This window comes from Dryobates pubescens, chromosome 18 (assembly GCF_014839835.1).
Source record: "Dryobates pubescens isolate bDryPub1 chromosome 18, bDryPub1.pri, whole genome shotgun sequence".
Classification (NCBI taxonomy): Eukaryota; Metazoa; Chordata; class Aves; order Piciformes; family Picidae; genus Dryobates; species Dryobates pubescens.
In genome coordinates, this window is record NC_071629.1 from 18,338,386 (window position 1) to 18,356,814 (window position 18,429).

Here is an 18,429-nt window from a genome sequence, read left to right on the forward strand (position 1 = left end):
TGGCCCTCCTCTACACCTGCTCCAACAGTTCAATGTCCTTGTGCTGGGGGCTACAGAGCTGGACACAGTACTCCAGGTGGAGCACCCATAAGAGCAGAGAGGAGGGGCAGATTCACTGCCTTGACCTGCTGGCCATGCTTCTTTTGATGCAGCCCAGGACACTGTTGGCTTTTTGGGCTGCCAGCACAGATTTGCTGGCTCATGTCAACCACCTCATCAATCAGCACCCTTGCTGCTCTCAATCCACCCATCACCCAGCCTGTATCCCAGCATGGGACAGACCCCAGCAAGTGGAGAAGGGCAGGGTGTGAAAAATTTCAGCCCCTGTTGGTCTTTCCACCAGCTTTCACCAGAAAAAAAAAAAAAAAAGGCTGTCTGGTGACCACAGAACAATTTGCAGAGAGGAAACAATGTGTCTATGCTCTGTTACAAAACTAATTGCTTTTAATTCCCTGATGGACTTGGCTCTCTGTGTGTCAATTTGACAGAAAGTTCAAAAGGTATTTTTCTTATTAGTGTATAATTAACATGTTAAAATATTTATTGCATAGATATGTAAATGCCAGCAAGGTAATCCCCTGCCAGAGAATTTAATGTAGGCACTTTTCTTTGTTTTACATCATTTCATTTGCAGAGACAGTGGGCTCTGTTATTAATAAAAAAGCAAACAATGGGTGACATGCTTAAAAGTTGAAGGGGAGTGAAAGCAGGGGAGAAAAGTTAATGGATTTGTCATTCGCAATCAAAACCCACTGGCTCACTCTGCACTTGAAACACTGTCCTTTAGCCCTAGATTACATAGCCCCAGATTGCTGGTGCTGGCAGCAGGCAAGGAACCAATACAAGCACCCAGAAGTTAAGCAAGAGACCAAGGTGTCACCACTCAGGACTGAGATGTACTGGATGCCGTGTAGTGGGAGATGCATGGTGGTACATGGCTGTAGGGTGGGATGCAGTGGTTGTTGTACAGTGGGATGCATGGGAGCTGCATGGTGGGACATGGTGGGGGAGCTGCAAATGGACTACCATGGCTGTTGCATGGTAGGATAGATGTGGTGGGAGCTGCATGGTGAACCACAGTGGAAGCCATGTGATAGGACATGGTGGAATCTGCATGGACTGGCCAAGATGCTTCCTAGGCTTCAGGGATCCATGAGGATGCAGGCGTCTGTAGGAGTCAGGTACCCCAGTTCACCGACAGTCCCCCAAGATGTGCAAGGATCCCACCTGGGCTCCCACTAACATCACCCCTGGTCTGGGGGATGCTCCTTATCACTCCAGGCATCCTGGGCAGCAGAAGGAGCAGACTCTGCTCTGCTCTTCTTCCATGGGCTGAAAGCAGTGTCCTCCCAGAACAGGTCCTCCCAGAACAGGAGTGTGGACAGCCGCCCGCCCCAGCAGCCCCATCCTGCCTTCCCTCTGCCACCACTCCACCTCACCCCAGACCCACAACTGCTCTCCTTCCCAAAGAGCCACGCTGGGATACTATGGCCTGTTTTTATGGCAATTATGAACATGGTAAAAATAACTGCATGCATCTTTAATGTCTCAATAAATAAAGGAAAGCAGAGTCTGCTGCTAACATAATCACAACGGCAGGATGCAGGCAGTGGGGCCGCTGCAGCAGAGCCGAATGTGAAATCCAATCGTTCCCTGGCAGAGGTTACACTGCTCTGCCAAGATAATAAAGCAAAGGCAGCGTTGGTTAAGTGTGACCTTTTCTGAAATACAGCACAATATCCAATTTACCAAACAGGAACCTCCCAGAGAGAAACATGCAAGGAGCTGCGAGCCGGGGGAGTTGGCCTAGCACTCAGCACAGCTCGGTTATTACTTTCACACAGTAATTACTGCTGGAGAGTCACGCAGGAGATTTACTGCACAAACTGCTGGTCCCTGCAGCTCCTGCAGCCTCGCTCCTGCAGGGTGGCTTTGATGGGTAGAGCTCAGGAGCAAACGGACACATGTAGTTTTAAAATACACAATGGCCAAGACTTTAAACACTGAAGAAAATGACTGATCCTGGGTTTATCCATCAATCCTGGCACTGCCATTGCAGAGGGAGGGATGTCACCCTACAGTGCGCCCCCCCCGCCTCGGCCCCTGCAGCTCCACAGGAGATGTTAGCCCTGCAAACAGGCTCTGAAGATAGCAGAGAGAAGGAGGGCAGGAGGGATCCAAGACAGTTTCAGAGCAATCCCTGCTCAGCAGAGAGCCCCCTCCATTATCCAGTGCTGATGGATTTGGGAACGGCTCCAGCAAGCCCAGAGCCTCAGCCACCTCTGTTCCCTTGCCAGCCCTGCTGCCTTGTCCAGCAGTAGTGTGAGACCCTCTGCACCCACCACTACCTCCATCAGCTTCATCTCTGTGTGCACACATCTCAGTCCTGGAAAAACTGGGAGAGGAACAGGTGGGTGGGAGGACTTAGAGAGTAAATGTCACAAATGTCAATATACACAGGTATATCACAGAGCTTTAAAATGCTCAGAGCACTGATACCCCATGGCCCAGGATTCAGGGCATACACAAGGCCATCCTGCAGGGAACAGCTGACCAGCTCACTGAAATCCCACTGCAGGCTGAGGAAACTGCATGTGCTTCCATCAGATCTGCCACAGCCCAGATACAGACCTCATGCTAAACTCCCCTCTGACCAACATCAGCAGGAGCTTTCCAACTGATTTATGACTGAAAAAGAAGACCAAATCCTAGTCCAACTGAAGTCATCCACTGACACAAAAATTCCCCATGCCATATGTTGGATGCTCTGGAGCAGCACCCTGGTCCATGTGTCCCCTCCTGCTTGGGATGCTCCGCACCACGTCAGGAACGCAACCCTGCAAGTCCACACACAGGCAAGCGAGTTCCCGCGGGGTCAGTCACAGCATCCGTTCCCAGGCTTATGATTCCCCACGCCAGTGAAAGCAGCTGACTAATGCTAATTACTTCCAGCTTTGGGACAAAACAAGGAGTGACAGGGCCACAAGGATGGGAAATGTGCTTCCCTGGGCTGGGGGTTTGCCCCCTCAGCAAGAGCTGCCTGCCCTGCCCACACCAGTATGGTGCCACTGGTGCACAAGGCAGCCCAGCAGTTTGCAAGACCTCTCCTCAGCCATGGTATCATCAGTCAAGGTTATCTCCATGCAGGCTAGGGGATCAAACCAGGAAAATAAAAAAGAAATGAGATTTTTCATGGAGAAGGGCTGCTTTATAGCTTGTGTTATTCAATAGAAGTTCTCTTGATTTAATTCTGGTTCATCCTGCAAAGTGCAATCACTTCCAAACAGAGGCAGAATGACGGGGAAGGAGAACATCTCCGGCATGTCAACATTTTAATTGGGAAAGGATCCGCTCCCTCTCTTAATGAGGCCTGAAGAACAAAGTGGAAGCACAAAAAAAAGAGGGAAAAGGTAAGGCTGGCTGGCGCCGATGAAAGTGTGTTCTCCATAAAGCACATCGTCAAGAGGCCAGCCCTCAGCCTCTTCATTATTTTGGCAGAAGCAAACAAACCAGCACTTTCTCACTGATCAGCACTGCTCCATGGAAATCAAAGGGCAGCACAGCCTCCAGCCCAGCCTCTCCTTTCCATGTTCAGAGCCAGGTAGGGCAAAGACTTCCCAAACAGCATTGCCAATTCTTATCTCCTCCTCATCATAACACAAATAAAGGATACTCGTGCTCTTTCAGGATCAGACTCTCAGCCTCTGTGCTATGAATAAACAATACAGCTAAGGCATCAAGTAACACCGAGCACAAAGTCTGTGGTCCCAGCCTTCACTTCTCGTGGAGGAGAGAAAGCCTCCTGTCCTCTGGGCTCAGGATTTGCTTCCCAGACGTAGGCATGGTGGTGTCAATGCCATCGAAATGAGAGCCCTTGGCTTGGCATGCAGCTTACCACTGCCTAATTTGAAAAATGCTTTTAACTGCTGCCTTAGCAACACAAATATAAATATAACAACAGACACACTCAGAATGGAGCAATCAGCAAGGAAATTTTAAACTTTCCTTTTTTTTCCCCCAGCGGTTGCTTTCAGTTGAGGACTGCCAATTCCATTAAGTGAAAAAAAAGGAAGATGTACAAACGTCAGCACAGCTCTTCTTGACCTGGACACTGGGGGAGGTTGACTTCCCCCTTAGCACAAGGTCCGTTAGCAACAGGGTGCTGCTCTAGCCACTGCTCATTCTCTGCCTTAGAAACAGAGATAAACCCCAGAGGACCCAAAGGCAGCTTAAGGGGAATTAATGCAAGTGCCAGCGGAAAGGTCAGCAGGCTGCAGCAACTCCAGGCGCGACCACTGCTGTGGGCTGATGGAGCACTAGAGGATGCTGGCTGGGGTTTCTGCCCAGAGTTGGTGGGGACACGTCCTGGGTTGTGCCAGAAGGCTCAGATCAGTGCAGCCCTATCCCTGCCAGTTGGCTTTCCTCAGGGCAGATGCTCAGGATCTGGCTCTTTCTCACTCTTCCCTCATTCCAGCTATTTGAAATGTGGGTTGTTTTCTTTTCCCAACCAAACTTCATGGAGGTGAAAATCCAGCTTTCCTTGCTGTGTGTGGATCTGGGCTCTTCATGGAGGGTTTAGCTCCTTAGTTCACTCATCAGCCCCCCAGCAAAGTCCATGGGTGTTGGAAGTTGGACTCATCTCTCCCAACACAAAGTGACAGGTATCCATCCCTCTGCCAGCCGCCGCCTTGGAAGACAACTCTGCCGTATCTCAGGGCAGGTTTTCTTGCCCTTCTTCTCACTTCAGGGTGAAAACATTTCTATCTTTCTACAAATTATTGTAAACCTGCTGCAACCTCCTGCCAAAGCATGTAGGGACCCTTCACAAAACCAGCTTCATAAAAATGACACATTTAGCACCACATTTTCAGGGTTATCCCTTGAGCCTTTTTTCCCCCCTATGTGCTTTGTTAATAAAGCTTGCATGTCACCCTTTATTATTAAAAAGTGAAGCAGACCTTTCTCCAAGGCTGCAGTGTGCATCTCTCCTTCAGGCTTTCAGAAGATCCTCCTGAAACACACAACAGCTCCTCATTCTCTGCACCAAGTTGCAAGTCTGCACCACGAGTGCCTGACCTTCTCTTCATGCTGCAGACATCACTGAGGACAACAGAAATGGCAAATCATTCCCCCAAATCCACTGGACCTTCTCTGTGGGAAGGGCCAGGCTTGTAAAACTACTTGTTCTGGTCCTCCTGTGTTGCTGGTCCTGTTCTCTGTGGGCCACTCAATCCCAGGCTCCAGCATGCGCAATAAAACTGTTGCTGCCTCCAAGAAGACTTCATCAGCACTTAATTCTTAGGGTTTGACCTATATTGCAGGTGATCTAGAATTCATGCAGATGAAATAGTATCACTCCAGCTGCACTTGGGAAACAGGGAAAAGTTCGAAGCATGAATGAAGTACACATTCAGCAATGAGGGAAAGTCATTACTATTCATCAAGCTGCATATTTACCCCATGGGAAATAAACCAGTGGTCTGAGACTCCTCCCTGCTGTGAGCAGGCACGGTACCAACCCCATCGAGCACCAAAATCTAGCCCCGTAGACCCGAGAGGAACAGCCAGGCTCAACCTGATGTTCTCACACTCACCAACACGGCTGGGCTTTCTCTACACACAGGCAGGAGGCCAGCTCCAGGCTGGGAGCAGATCACAAAGAACGTCAGGAGAGATTTTCCCCCGTTGTGTGTGACACCACATAATTAGCTCCTGTGCTACCAACTGCTGACGAGGATGCTGCTGCCTCGGAGCATTGCTCAGAAGCCAGAACCGTTTGGAGGATGGAGACCAGCCTGCATGAGCAGCACGGTGTCTGACCCATTTGAGGACTCCTGATCCTCCTTCCTTGTGCCTGCCACCACCTCTGCTCCAGTGCTGATGGCATCTGCAATGTCTGCAGCTGTGGGTGAGGGTCCTGAGCACCACTGCCACAGCTTAGAAAGATGCAGACTTCCTCACTCTCCAGCATCACCACCTCCCAGCATGGTGGTTATCTGAGATCTGAGAGCAGAATCAGCCCAAGGCTTTGGGTTAAACACCTGCCTGAACTCTACCCAAATAGCTACTGGTGCTTCCACCATAGAGGAAAGGCAGAAATGGTGATGGACATGGTGGAGCAAGAGTTGCCTGAGTCACCCCAAGGGGCCCACCACCTTCTCCTCTGACAGCCAAGCTGTGCTGTGGCTCAGAGAACCCCGTGGGATCAGAGCCATTGGAAAGGACTCAGCTGGCCATCACTCCCCACCAGCAGCTCCAGCTGGCTCCATTGGAGCACAAGGGGAGAGAGTCAGAGGGATGCACCTTTGCTGTATCAACAGCCCCAGGAAAGACAGGAGGAAAATGTGAAGCAATTCAGCTCTTATTAATGAGCATTTAAGAACCAGTCACCAGGAGGACTTCAATAAAGGTTAAAAGGATCTGACCTCTGGCATCTCCCTGTGCAGCCAGCTCCCAGCTCACAGCTAAAGCCTCTAATACAGCAGATTGCAAACTGTAAACTAACAACATAGTGTCTTTGAAAAAGTAAGTGCATTTAGCATCTGATATTGATGTTTTATAATTAGATGTAATACAGCAGATCATTTTCCTGCCCTTGATCAATGAAACCAGGGTTGGGTTTGGGGTTGGGCTGTTTTGCAGACACTCTGCTTGCTGCCTAAACCAACTGGAGCGGTGCCTCGCTCAGTTCAGCAGGAACGAGCAGAGACAAGGATGTGCAAACACAGCATCCATTTAGATTTACTATCCCCGAAATATAAACAGAATATTTATTTCTGACCTTTTAAGCACTAATTCCAAATTTAATGAGGCACAATGAACATCCCTCAGAGCCAGACTCCATGGCTGCTTAACACCACCGACCCTCTAATTACTGCTGTAGCTTAAATAAAGGGCATTTGGTTCTGATGGACATTATTAAACACCGGAGGAACTGAGTCCAGCCTCCATTTTCTCCTGATGAAATAAAAAGGATTGCTGAGAAATCACTGCCAGAGTTCATCCTTTAGCATCACCTCCTTCATCTGAGTGAGTCTAAGTATCAAACCAGATTGCATTACAGCACGGGCCAGCCCACTAATCCACGCTGAACTCCTGTCCCCTCCCCAAATAAATACAGGCTTTGTCTTTTTTTTTTTTTTTTGGTCTGAAAATGGATCAGAGGCAAGAGAAAAGGAGCTGCTGTGATGTGATTTCCAAAAAGGGTATAGGATTAGAAACCCAGAATGAATCCCGAGAGCAGCAACACGCAATGAAGCCATAATTACACTCCTGAAAGCCACAAATAGTGTCACCCAGTTGAATTTGTCAGCATCTCAGAAATCTGCAATATGGTTATGAAGAGCAAAACTGCAATAACAAAAACCCTGCCTTACACTCAGATGGCACCGAGAACCCAAACATGCTTTGGTGGCCATGGTGCAGGGGTCTCTCCAGCAGCACTGCCAAAGCAGGAACCCACTTGGCACCGGCTCCTCCAAAATCGACTGACAGCAACACAGTGACCCAAAACAGGGGCATGCTTTCTAGGGGATGGCATGCAGACACCTTCCCTGGATCGTGGGCGGCCAGGAGGCTGGCAATGCCCCAGCAGATGCCCAGTGCCCCTGCCAGGAGGGATTTTGGAGCAGAGAGGGCGATGGCTCCCTCCCATGTGCCCACCAATAAGCGTGAGGCTGAGTGTACCAGCCCCCCGGGGCACAGCCTTCTGCATGGGGGTGTTGCCTCCATATGCCAAGGAAAATTCCCTGCAGGGCCATAATAGCCAGCTAATAAAAGAGATTTTTCCCATCACCTATGCCTGGGCCTTTCAGCTGTGTAATGGATCCATGTGTGCAGCGTCCAGGGTGGACTACACCCCTCCCTAAGTAATGCGAGAAACAATCTGGATCTAATCAGCAGCCCCAGGGTAATGGGGCATGACTTACAGATTTGTTAAAAAACCTTTCAGAACTGTCCTTTCCCTGCCTCCTGCTATTAGGAATGAAAACAAATATAAGAGAGGAGCCTTTTTTTAAATGTTCCCGTTGCTAGGGCTAAATAAAACTCCTTGTCATTCACCTTCTGGAGCAGCAGGTCAGACCGATGCATTTTGTAGGGAACAGGAGAAATCACAGATTTGTCACTGAAGGAAAAAAAAAGAAGGAGGAAAAAAAAAAAAAAAAAGAGAGAGAAAAAATGAAAAAGAAAACCCAAAAATCATTGCAGCTGAGTTAAAAATAGCAAAGGTGTGAGATGCTTCTGCCAGCTTGGCACATCGGAGAGATGGGATGCCTGGGCGGGCACAAGCCTCAGGGCAGGCAGGGTGTAGGGGGCATGGGGGGGGTTGCCGAAACACAGCTGAGCATCAAAACATGCAGCTAGGTTCATCTGGGCACAATGGGCATGCCAAAACAGGACTGGGCACCAGAGCAGGCAGCTAGGCTCAGCTGGGCACAATGAGCATGCCGAAACAGGGCCAGGCCAGCTGGCCACCATGAAGGCATCTTGCTCTGTTTCTGTATCCTGGAGGAGAAGGGGCCACCCCTGAGACACACCAGGGCTATAGAGAGGGGGCTTGCAGTGCCAGCTGGAGGATTTCTCCACTATTTTGCTGCTTTGTAGCTTAGCAAGTTGGAAATCAGGCAGTGGTACCAAGACCAGCACCGTGGCAGGTGGCAGCAACAAGAGCAGCCACAAGGGCAAGACTAACACATGGGGACCTCATCCCTACCTCATTTCTCAGTGTCAGCCCCATTTTTTCTGCTTTTTGGGCAAGCAGCAAGGGCTTCCTGTATCACCTACACACCTCACAGACATTTGCATCCTACAGCTTCACTGGAGGGCTGATTCAGTCCCATGTGTATCCCTGGCACATGGCCATGCACATCCACATCTAGCTCTGGAGTGGAGCTCTCTGAAAGGAGCTCCTGTCTGGCTTCCATGAAAACTCCCCAGCAATGGCAGACAGTAAAAGGGAGAAAAATGCTGCCTGGTGTGCTGCCCCTTGTGCTGTCCCATGTGCCCATCCTGTCATCATTTACATTGTTCATCTGTGACTGCAGGGCAAGGCTGGCAACCAGGACAGCTTCTGCCAGCTTCCACTCCAAGCCTGGAAGGGAGATTGCTCACAACAAAACTGTTTACCAAAACAAATTTTCCCCTGTTGTATTTTTTTTCCATACTTGCACAGGAAGATGCAGGTCTCCAGCCCATGAAACTACCCTGCAGCCATCAGACTGACTGCAAACCTAGGCAGGACTGACCCTTCCTCCCTTCTGCTATCACTATCCTCAGTGGCCATGGCATGACATGCAGCATCTAGGTGGGGACTGGGTTGCAAAACCTGGCTTGGCTCAGCTCAGTTCAGCCTGGCACAGCTCCCCTCAAAACCTGCTGTGCCACACTCATCCTTGGGGATCAAGGGAGGCTCTTCCACCCCTCTACTCTGCCCTGGTGAGACCTCATCTAGAATACTGAATCCACTTCTGGGCTCCCTAGTTTAAGAAAGAGACAAACTACTGGAGGGAGTCCAGCAGAGAGACACTAAGATGCTGAGGGGACTGGAACATCTGCCTTTCAAGGAGACAGTGAGAGACCTGGGGCTGGAGAAGAGGAGACTAAGAGGGGATCTCAATAATGCTCATCAATATCCAAAGGGTGGTGTCCAGTGACAGGACAAAGGACAATGGGCACAAAGTGGAACACAGGAAGGTCCACGTAAACATAAGGAAAAACTTCTTCACTTTGAGGGTGCCAGAGTACTGGACAAGGCTACCCAGAGAGCTTGTGGAGTCTCCATCTTTGGAGGCATTCCAAACCCACCTGGACACATTCAAGTGTAATTTATTCTGGAAGATCCTGTTCCAGCAGGGGGGTTGGACAGCATCATCTTCAGAGATGCCTTTAACTCACAGAACCACAGAATCAACCAGGTTGGAAGAGACCTCCAAGATCAGCAAGTCCAACCAACCACCCAACCCTATCTAATCAACTAGACCATGGCACTAAGTGCCTCATCCAGCCTCCTCTTAAATACCTCTAGGGACACTGACCCCACCACCTCCCTGGGCAGCCCATTCCAATAGGCAATCACTCTTTCTGTGAAGAACTCCCACCATTCTGTGTGACATCTTGAAAAGCCCTTTCACAGAATCACAGAATCAAAGATCATCAAGTCCAACCTGTCACCACAGACCTCATGCCTAAACCATGGCACCAAGTGCCACATCCAATCCCCTCTTGAACTCCTCCAGGGATGGTGACTCCACCACCTCCCTGGGCAGCACATTCCAATGGCTAATTACTCTCTCAGTGAAGAACTTTCTCCTCACCTTGAGCCTAAACTTCCCCTAATGCAGCTTGAGACTGTGTCCTCTTGTTCTGGTGCTGGTTGCCTGGGAGAAGAGCTCAACCCCCTCCTCTGAGCCATGCTGCCAGCTTAGGGAAGTGAGGAATTTAGCCCAGGAAGAGCTTACGTTCTCTGAGAATAAACTGCAGGGAAATAAACGATATTCAAGCACTCAGGAGATCTGCTCTGGCACTAAGTGGGTGCCCCTCTCTGTCCTCACGCTGCCCCCTCCCCTGCCTAACAGCCACCTGCACTGTTAACAGCCTGGTAAACACAGCCCCTTGGTTATTACAAAGATGCCAAAACCTTACTACTTCTTGTTCCTCCCAGTTAATGTACCATAGCCGAGGATGAATTGCTATTACAAGGAACTAAAAATAAAAATGTTTCAGAGGCCGTAATTGGCTTGTCTTGTTGGGCTTTTTAAAGAGCCAAAGTACCAGTTCCAGGCTATTAGCCCTAAGGTTGTAGAAGAATGGTATAAAATATTTCTTCATTAAAACCCTACCTTCTCCATAGAGGTGTTTTTCTTTAGACTTGGGGTGGTGGGTTTTTGGTTGTTTGGTGGTTTTTTTTTTTCCCTCCTTCTTCATTTTTTATTTCTTATTCTTTCCTTGATAAAAAAATTCTTATGTGCTATCAAAAAAGCTTTAGTTAAAAGAGGGCTCCGAAAGCCCAGAGGTGATATAAATAGACAGGGCTCAGTGCAGCTGGAGAACCAGCCAGAGCCTTCACTCATCTATTCAGGTCACTTTTCTACAAAACTTACGTAATATTCCTCAGTTACATCTGTAATCTTGGGCCAGCTCTACTCATCAGCACCAAGTCTTGCAGTCCCCAGGGAGACGGTGCTCTGTGTTAGCAAGCAGCCAGTCCACCAACATGGGACAGAAAGCAGCACTGCTGCAGGCTGTAATTCCCTACAAGGCAGCCCAGGGTACTCCCTGGGATGGGGACTACAAGTTTTTTCCCTTCTGAGACTCTTAGGTGTTACCTGGTTATCAAGAGCTTTAGCTACCACCATTAGTCAAGATCAACAACAACCACAACAAAACCAAAAGCACTGAGTCAGCAAAACCCTTCTGTGAGGGAAGCAGACACTTGGCTGAGCAAGGACTCAGCAGCCTGGCACCAGCCATCCTGGTGAGGATGGTGATGATGCACCAGTAAAACAGCAAAGCCTGCTCCAACCAAGGAGAGCAGCGTGGGGCTGCCCTTGCTATGTGCAAGAACCAATCTGCCACCACAAGTCAGAACAGGAAGGCACTAAAATTAATAATAATAATAATAATAATAATAATAATAATAATAATAATAATAATAATAATAATAATAATAATAATAATGAAAATGAAAATTAATAAAAGTAAGAAAGAATGAGAATGAGAATGACTAAATAAGAATATTAATAATACTGATGACTAGTCCTGGATAACAGTGCCCAGCAGGGGAAGCTCAGCAGAAGAATTAAAAAAGAGCCTTAGTCAAGATCAACAACAACCACAACAAAACCAAAAGCACTGAGTCAGCAAAACCCTTCTGTGAGGGAAGCAGACGCTTGGCTGAGCAAGGACTCAGCAGCCTGGCACCAGCCATCCTGGTGAGGATGGTGATGATGCACAAGTAAAACAGCAAAGCCTGCTCCAACCAAGAAGAGCAGCATGGGGCTGCCCTTGCTATGTGCAAGAACCAATCTGCCACCACAAGTCAGAACAGGAAGGCATTAAAATTAATAATAATAATAATAATAATAATAATAATAATAAGAATAAGAATAAGAATAAGAATAAATAATAAAGAAAATTAATAAAAGTAAGAAAGAATGAGAATGAGAATGACTAAATAAGAATATTAATAATACCGATGACTAGTCCTGGATAACAGTGCCCAGCAGGGGAAGCTCAGCAGAAGAATTAAAAAAGAGCCTTAGTCAAGATCAACAACAACCACAACAAAACCAAAAGCACTGAGTCAGCAAAACCCTTCTGTGAGGGAAGCAGACACTTGGCTGAGCAAGGACTCAGCAGCCTGGCACCAGCCATCCTGGTGAGGATGGTGATGATGCACTAGTAAAACAGCAAAGCCTGCTCCAACCAAGAAGAGCAGCGTGGGGCTGCCCTTGCTATGTGCAAGGACCAATCTGCCACCACAAGTCAGAACAGGAAGGCATTAAAATTAATAATAATAATAATGTTAATATGAAAGAAAATGAATAAAAGTAAGAAAGAATAAGAATGAGAGTGAGAACGAGAATAAGAAAAAGAAGAGAATAAGAATAATAAGAATGACTAAGTAAGAATATTAGTATATTAGAATAGTAGTAGATGACCAGTCCTGGGTAACAGTGCCCAGCAGGGGAAGCTCAGCAGAAGAATTACAAGAGAGCCTTTCACTCCCTGCTCTTGCGCAGGGAGAAGGATGACACATTTCTTTGTGAAACAACAACCCAACAGGATTTACTACTTTGATTCTGTGATTTGCAGGTTGCTGCTAGAAGAAGACTATTTCTGTTAGGTACAATTGCTATTTTTTGATACTGTCTAGGCAATACCTTGTTAAAAAGGGCAAAACAACAGTTATTAATTACCCTAATTAACCCAATTCATAAGACACATTTGTGTGGCTGTCATGACAACTGCTTTGACTAACTTGCCAAGAATAGCTTAGCTGTCCATTCAAATAAATCCCTGATAATTACTAGTCTAGTTTACTGGGCTTCTGTGATAATAATAATTAGTGCCTCTGTACAAAAGGTCGTGCTAAACAGTTTATGAATGATGCATTTTGCACGGTGATTACATGAGTCACACAGCACCCAGCAAACCGACGCAGCCACCTCTGCAACGTGGCGAGATATGATTAGATGGAGCTGTGGCTGCTCTGCCTGCAGACAGCAGGGCAGCCTGAGAGGGAGAGCCATTAGCATCTGAGGAGAAATAACCAAGAAGAAGTCAGGTGAGGCTGGGATGGCCACCAACCTGCCTCCTCAACAGCCATGGTATCCAGCCATCAGTCCATCCATCCATCTGTCCGTCCATTCATCTTTCCATCTGTCCATCCAGTCAGCCCACCAGCCACCACAAGCTAGGAGATGATACTGGAGTTGAAGGCAGCACTGGCAGGCATGAGAAAGCTTCCAAGCCTGACATGTCACATGTTGGTATCCCACATCACTGCCTCATTTTCCACCTTCTCAGAGACAAATAATCAAGGGTCACTGCTGGTTTTGGTGGAATTTCTCATCATTAGGCTCCAGGACCAACAATGAAAAGAGAACCAGGTCACCAAAGCACGTGAGCCAGGGGTGGGCAGCTCCAGCCTTCTCTGTCTCCATCTCTGCAGAAAGAAAGCCTCCAACCTGCAGCATGGGTCTCCGTACAACCAGCTGAGCTCCAGCAGATCCCATGGGTGAGGCTGAGCAGGCATCACCCAGCCCAGAATCAATGCTGGAGAAGAAAGAGCCACCTCCACCAGCACCTTGCTGAGCTCCTGACCTGGCTATGGTTTCATGCATCATCACAATGGGAAATCCAGGCTTTGTCAAGTGCCATTTTTCCTTTGTTTGTATGGGAAAAGTCATCTGTGGGGTTCCCCCTGACAGCATCTATGCAGAGGTGAGGGAGGACAGAACCGCAATGTCCCAACGACAACTCTGCAAAATCCTGCAAAACCCTGGGGCAGACAGGGCAGCAGGGCAGGGACAGAGGCAGCAGGCTCCCATTTAATAGAGAGGGCAGCTGTCAGCTCCATGGAAATCTATGAAATTACCCCATTTAGAATAAATTCTGATTAAATACCACATATGGTCCTTATTGCCCATCCCTTGCTACTTATCACAAGAGGCATCTGCATGCAAACAGGGTCTTAATCTGCAAATATTTGTCTGCTGCAGCACTCTCCTCTCTCACCCCCACCTGAACTTGCAATTATTCTTATTGGTTGACTTTAAGAGAGCACCGTGCACATGCCTCGAGCTGCCACGCGCCGAGCAAACAAGGGAGCGACGCCAGGCTCCGCTGTAATCATTACCGGGGCGAGCAATTGCCCTGTCACACATGGCAGGTTATGGCTTCAGACTGGAGGCAGCAAGGCCAGATGAACGCTTCAAACGTCATTACAATGTGAAAAGCAAGGGTTTAGAAATGACACCTCCTTTCTCAACAAATCTGTTCCCAGAGCTTCTCCCAGCTCTCGTTAATCTGAAGAGCCAGCACAGCCCTTGGAGGGGGGACACGGGGCTCTCTGCCTGCCAGAACAAGCTCCGAGGAGGACATCTTCCATCTGGGGAAGATGGATTTGAGGTCCCAAGAAGGATTTCAGCGCCGGGGCTTGAGCTCAGCGCTCACCTGCACATCACTCACAGCCCAGGCCGAAAGCAGGTGCTAGGAGACAAGGTGCCTTTACCAGACCAATGAGGAGAAATTAGGGAAACCTGATGCTGAGCAGAACCTTCCCGAGTTTTCCCAAATGAAGTTTGCAGCTCGGTTCAATATGTTAGTGCCTAATGAAGGTTTCCCCCATATTCTGCAGGGTATAACCATTCTTCTCCTAATGAGCATGTGTTAATGGCATATTAATGCTGACAACAACTTGCAGAGAACAAGAGATGAACATATTCCAAAATTCCTCTTTATTTTTCCCAGAACAAAGGAATCCATCGTGTGGCTGAGCAAGCCCCAGCCCAGCAGGAGCCCATGGCTCCCACAGTGATACTGTCAGCTCTCGTCCATGGGCTCACCACAGGGTGCAGAGCCTGTGTGGGACCATGGCTTTGGTCTCTCACTAACCCAACCCCTGCAATTAACTGATGCGCAGGGAACTATCTCAGCCCAGGCACAGTGCTTGCCCCGGACAGGGGACACAGCCACAGCAGGGGCCAAACAAGAGAGCAGAGGAACCACTTGCAAACGTCTGGAAAAGCATTTCAGCAGGCAGACAGGTTGGGATGCTGCTTCTAAGCCAACAGCCGTGTGGATTTGATTACTAAATGTCACTGAAGCTGGGTCCCTGCCAGAGCATCCAGATGTGAATCTGAATATGAAAAGTCCAGGAGGGAGCAGGTGACAGGAGATGCAAGCGTGGGCAACAAGCCCCCATCCCGCTGCCGGCATCCCAGCCCAGATGGGTTTATGTGACCAAGTTTACATAAGCTTGTGGGCATGGAAAAGAACACACACAAAATGGGTGTTTTCTTGGGTTTTTTCATCTTTCTTTGTGAATACAATTCCCAAAACCCTGACAGGTCCCCAAAAGGAGCAGCCATCTGCCTTGCAAATGTGTTGCCTACTGCCAGGTGCTGCAGGGAGGTGCAGAAGCCCAAGTCCTTAATGGTCAGACTCCCGTGTGCTCCCCCAGCACATCCATTTAGATTTGCAGATCGATAATCAATCCTACAATCAATAACAGGGAATTTAGCTACATTATAAAAACAGTAAAACCAGCCAATACTGAGAAATGACTATTGAGTCCTGTGTTTTCTGTACTCACTTAGTCTAATAATGGTGAATGATATTTTCCAAGTACATTATTCAGCAATAAAACCGCCGAATTATTTGATCTCTTTCTAACCTTTTATGATTCTAAGCACTCTTTTTGACCCAGATTGAATGAGGCAACATCTGCAGAGCCTTTCACAAAATTGTACTCAGCGTGCACTACTGTAGGTCCGCTGCCAAAGATAAATGTTATTATTTTAAAGCCATCATCCTCCTAATAGATGAGCAAACGCACTGCATTAGCATAGCCTGCAGAGATCCGGCACGGGTGAGAAAATGCCAGAGGGTTTTCGCTTAATGGAATTTTACATACCTGACTTAGGATGGGTTAATGCAATCCACCAACACGGGAATTTTAAAACCTGCCCTGTGGCATACACCTGCCATTACAAAAGACAGTATAATCCGACAAGCTCCAGATCCCCACGAGAACCATGAAGGATTCATAGCCAGATCTCGGGTGGCCAACAGGGCATCGAGATGAGGACCTCATCGACACAGTTCTGATGCACAGGGAGCTACACAATTTATTGTGGACCCTACCTGATGTAGTGGGTGCAAGGAGGAGGAGCAGCTGGGGTAGCCTGCAAAGGGTGTAGGAAGTGCAATGCCTGCAATGCACATCTGTCTGCTGCAGCATTGGCAGTTGCTGCGCTCAGACGTAACAAGAACTCAACATAATTCCATGTTGAACAGGGTGTCACTTCAAGGCTGAGTATTAATCACTTCTCCAGCTGACATAAGCCATTACCTCACTCCAAGTTTAGACTAGAAACTAGAGGGAGACACTGAAGCAATAATGCTGTAGTCTCTTTTCCAGCAATCCCCCTAATGGGTGCCATGGGCAAGCTCTGCCTCAACTGTAACAGTGAAATTGGGAGCCATCAACAGCCTCAGTGCCCCACTGCTGAGCCCTGGGCTATGGGGAGAGTGGAGACCAGGACCTCAGGGGACTGCAGGATACAACCCATGCAGCAGCCCTCCCTGCAGAGCACCCCATCCATCAACAATTCAGAGCACACTCTAATTTAAATTATAATTACACTTATAAGTACACAGATTACAACTATTTATGCTACAAATAAGACCGTCCTGTATTTTAATTAACAGAAAATGATTGGAACTCAACTATAGCCTCTACTGGGAACAATATCTAATCATTTATTGAAGCAAGGCCATGCCCAGCCCTGCATGCAGCCTAGCAAGGAAAAGGGAGTGGGCAGAGCTGAGGGTCCCCCCATCCGAGTTCCCTCATGAGAACAGGAGCCACTATCTGAGGGGTGTGAGAAGAGGAAAGGTGCAGGGCTGGAGACGGTCTGTGGATGGAATTGGGCAGGGGATGAAGGGCAAGCAGGGCTGTGCCTTTGCTGGCTGATGGGAATTGAGAAAAAGCCAAGCAGGGCACCCTCAGAGAGGGCAGAGCCCAAGGACCTGGGAGGGCACCTGGCTGAGGAGCTTCTCTGGCTCAAAGCCCTCAAGAGGGACTTCGGGAGATGGCAGCTGGAAAATATGTCTCTGCCACGAAGCCAAGCAGGTGCAGATGGGGTTATTCAAAGGCTACCTGGGCTTGGCCTTAAGGACACTTTTGCATGCAGCATGTGCTTTATGCAAAGTAAATGACAGGGAGAACCCACGGAGCTCAAATCACTCAGTACAAGAGGAATAGTCCATTCAGAAACTACTGTAAGATAGGCCATACAGAGCAAGTTAAGATCACCCTTCTAAAGTAGTCTTTAAAAAAAGCTTGCTAGATATCTTTCCTAATTTAAGGGAAAGTTCTTATCTGCCATGTAAACACAGCTGCAGCAGCCTTTTTTATTGTTTTTTTTGTGACAGACTCAACATGCACCAGAAACATGCATCTCCAGAGGACCCTACCGTTCTATGTTTCTATGATTCTATGATCAGAAACTCCAATTTACTTACAAGAAAACTAATCTCTCTCCCTTCAATAAAAGTGAACCATAAAATCCAAACCAGTAGTACAGAAACAAATGAGATCTAGATACGGATAGATGACTTATTACATACTTACACAGGTACAATATGTAACAATTCTAGACACACTTTTTAGATGCTTATAAATATACCATGTGTATCATAAAGTGTATGGTATATAGCAGGTAATATAGATGATACAATATAAAGTATGCAATATATAAAGATATAATCATATCTGTGTGGAGCACTCCAGGTCTTGCTATCAAATATGAGTTTTTATTGTCAAATACAGCTTGCTACTGCCACCACACCCCAGCCATGGATCCTTGCAGCAAACCCCCTTCAGAATCATTAAGGTTGGAAAAGGCTTCTGAGATTAGCTAGTCCAGCCAGCAACCCAACACCTGCATGCCTGCTAAACCACGTCCTGAAGTGCCATCTCTACATGTTTTTTGAACACCTCCAGGGATGGTAATTCCACCAACTCCTTGGGCAGCCTGTTCCACCCAGCCAGGACCCCACTGTGGGCTGGAAAATCCTTGGAAAACCCAAAGAGACTCTGGGATGGGGTTGCAGACCATCCATGCTTTAGTGGCAGGTTTACCAGTGCTTGTTTACAGCTGAACTTGATGATCTTAAATGACTTTTCCAATCTAAATGATT

The 18,429-nt window shown here is 47.9% G+C and overlaps 1 protein-coding gene across 2 annotated transcripts in view; it reads right to left on the reverse strand.

Moving 5' to 3' along the window:
* The window catches only part of PCDH19 (protocadherin 19), a 62,177-nt gene that overhangs the window by 31,921 nt on the left and 11,827 nt on the right, over window positions 1-18,429 (reverse strand). The window lies entirely within an intron of this gene.